Consider the following 3,165-nt stretch of genomic DNA (forward strand, 5'->3'; position numbering starts at 1 on the left):
TGACCACATTAACTCATCTACTGCACTGTAACCTTAATAACCGCATTAACTCATCTACTGCACTGTAACCTTAAAAACCGCATTAACGCATCTACTGCACTGTAACCTTAATAACCGCATTAACGCATCTACTTACAGTATGTGTTTAGTAACCGTGTGCGTGAGAATATAAATACAAATTATTTGAACAGATCGACTTGTCATCTTGAGGCGTTCCACAACCACTTGCTTATGTATGTCAGCAAGCGGTTCAGCTATTCACCAATGGTGTACGAGGCAAGAACTCTCCTGGCAGCCCTGGATTACAACCACCATAAAGATAGACTACCACTGCTAAACAAAAAAGGGGAAAAGATGTAAGAATATCATAATTTAACATGCCTTGCTTCCATAAGAGGCAATAGCATAGTATGGTTTTGAAATTGAACAATTTTGTTTTGATTTTCAAACAACTATTTATGTTTGTGTTATTCATATTGACATAAAATATGGTATATGTTTGTATCACTAATATTATTCTTTACTTTACAGCTATCGTCGAGTGTTTAAAAAAAAACAGGAAGATGGACGGTATATGCTATGAAGGTGAACAAAGACTACAGCTACATACCAGATCTACAGGCAGCAATTCTGCATGAAAGACTACAGGCTGACAAGGGGATGCCAAGGCGTCGGACTCTAAGGCCAGAGGATCCACGGAGACTGGGCTTCATTCCAAAAGTCCCACCTCCACCAATTGACACTATTCTTGAGTCCCATGTGAATAGAGGGATAGGTATGTCCATCAAAATATCACTTGCTTAGTAGTGCATAGGAGCTGCTGAGATATCTGTTACAAGCCAATCATTTATGATAGTTCCTTTGATGCGTATGTTTGTTTTTCTATTGCTATGAATCAGTGAAATGTTTGGTACATTGTGCTTATTTATCTGTACTTAATGAAATGTTTTTTTATCCCCAAAAAGGATCCATTCCTACACTATGTGAGACAGAGGAGCCCTGAATTACAACCTCTCATCCACACCACCAGAGCTCTGTTTTGGACAGTCTAAAACAAAATAAGTTATTTTGTTTATAAAGTTTTGGAATCAGACACTTAATTTTCCTTGGTCGTATATAATTTGAGTGTGCAACCTCCCTAAATTGCTCATAACCATGTATATATTTTGGACGAAAGGTAATATTTGATATAGAAATATTTTATATACATCATGCAAACAAACAAATATTGCAAAACCACTATAACATTGTTGTTTTTTATTTATACTACTCTGACAATACAGTATTTATTAAATACGGTCAGTAAAGAACACATCATTAACATTTATTTAAAAAAAAATATTATCATATAAAATCAAATTTAAACAAACTAATAGAAAAATAATAATTTGCATGCAGCATTACATAAATAAATAGTTGTCCAGTCAGTTATTTCCACAAAAATAAACACGGGTCTAAATGAGGACAGGACTTAGGATAACAACAGCATGCTCTGCAATTACAAAACCTCAGCTACAAAACCAGTGTACTGGCTATTTGGGTCAGGATATTTATCACGTATTGTGCACACACAGCAACTGGGGATGACCACACGATTTCTTGGCCCAAGTGAACCACACTGCCACAAGACAGTTATTCCCGGTTGTCATCCCCAGGTTGCTGTGTGTCATGTAGTGCATAAATATCATTTCTCAATCGGTGTTACAATCGCAATACATGTTCATCAAAAATGTACAAAGACATGTGAGGAAGCTTGCTTATACATGTTGCCTCTGTCATTCCACAGCATTTATTTTCTACATCGGATGGCATTTCCCTGCAATTTGTACAGAAGCACCATCTAGGCACACCCTGTAGTGGTTGATCCTCTCTGTGAGCATTAGGTTGAAGCACATCAAGGATGAGGCCAGGTTCTCTATTAAATACTCGAAGTAAAAGACCTCATGCATCATCCAAAGACATGTCCTGTATAATCTCCTGAAAAAGAAAAGTTTTACTACCAAATACAGAACCTTTCCAGGGCACTTGATAGTATGTCCACACTCACTTGTGTCATCAACCTCCTGTCCTCCCGAAGCCTATCCACCCTCAATCTGTCCTCTTCACTCAATGATGCTGTATTTCCTCTGCCTCTAGCTGTACGTGTTCCACTTGTAAGCCCTCCTCTGTCTGCCTCTTGCTCTTCCTTGTGCTGCACTGCCAACTTCAACTTCTTCACTTTCTCTTTCCACCCTGTACGCTCTTTCAATCCCTTTTGCTCTTCCTGTCCCTCTTCTCTTTCCTGTGGATGCTCGTCCTCTTCTACCCCGTGATGCTACATTCCTTATATTCTTAGGAGGACTCCAGGTCTCATCTGGATTTGATAATTCCAGTGAGGATGTATCTGTGTTTCCCTGCAACACATGCAACTGTCAATAATAGCACTTATAAACAAAGTTATATTGCTCTTTGTACTAAGGTAAGGCTTTTTATCACGTGTAGTGAACGAGATTATGGCAGTACAATTAAATACAATCGGATATGTGTTGTTAACATAATATATTTAGTCATTACTTGCAAATGTTCGTTCAAATTTACTTTTAGAACGATTGGTTTGAGCACGTTAAACAACACGGCATTAACCATAAACACGTAACACTGCACAACATTAACCCAACAAATCATTTAACAAATAGCTGTAAGTTGTAACGGGATAATATAGCATAACATTTCACGTTCCTTGCAGTTCATTAATTATGATGACATAAAATAATGCGATCAGATATACAGGTTATACAAAATTAAATACAAATAAATTACCTCATCCGTGATCATGATTCTTTTATCCAATTTAGATACATCGCTATGGCGAAAACGCATTTAAAACGACATCTCCCATCGTCACCTGCTTCATAGCGTCATCAAGCTTCGCCTTTGTTATTGTTGGAAATGCGCCCTCTTGTGGTCAAATACCAAGGTTACATACTGCAGCTTTAAATATAAACAATTAAATAGAAATCATTTTAATTAATTTGACAGGTGTGCAAGTGCAACGTGTTGTCATAGCAACGTGGTACTTCCTGTTTCCTTTTCTGCCAGTATGTCCTATGAAGGATGTCTCGTTTAATTCTTTTCGAGAATCCATCGTATACTTTGATACCTCTGGAGGACACAAGGATGCAGCCT

General features: G+C 37.6%; 2 long non-coding RNA genes across 2 annotated transcripts; one reads left to right on the forward strand and one right to left on the reverse strand.

Moving 5' to 3' along the window:
* The first annotated feature begins 233 nt into the window (after window positions 1–233).
* Window positions 234–1,056, forward strand: LOC130416961 (uncharacterized). Its single transcript, XR_008906073.1, has 3 exons — window positions 234–356; window positions 532–775; window positions 966–1,056. It is a non-coding gene; the product is annotated as an uncharacterized LOC130416961 (long non-coding RNA).
* Window positions 1,057–1,639: 583 nt separating this feature from the next.
* Window positions 1,640–2,951, reverse strand: LOC130416960 (uncharacterized). The gene is made up of 3 exons (XR_008906072.1): window positions 2,800–2,951; window positions 2,048–2,393; window positions 1,640–1,977 (listed from the first exon to the last, which is right to left on the reverse strand). It is a non-coding gene; the product is annotated as an uncharacterized LOC130416960 (long non-coding RNA).
* Between the last annotated feature and the right edge of the window lie 214 nt (window positions 2,952–3,165).

This window comes from Triplophysa dalaica, unplaced genomic scaffold, assembly GCF_015846415.1.
Source record: "Triplophysa dalaica isolate WHDGS20190420 unplaced genomic scaffold, ASM1584641v1 Contig3, whole genome shotgun sequence".
Classification (NCBI taxonomy): Eukaryota; Metazoa; Chordata; class Actinopteri; order Cypriniformes; family Nemacheilidae; genus Triplophysa; species Triplophysa dalaica.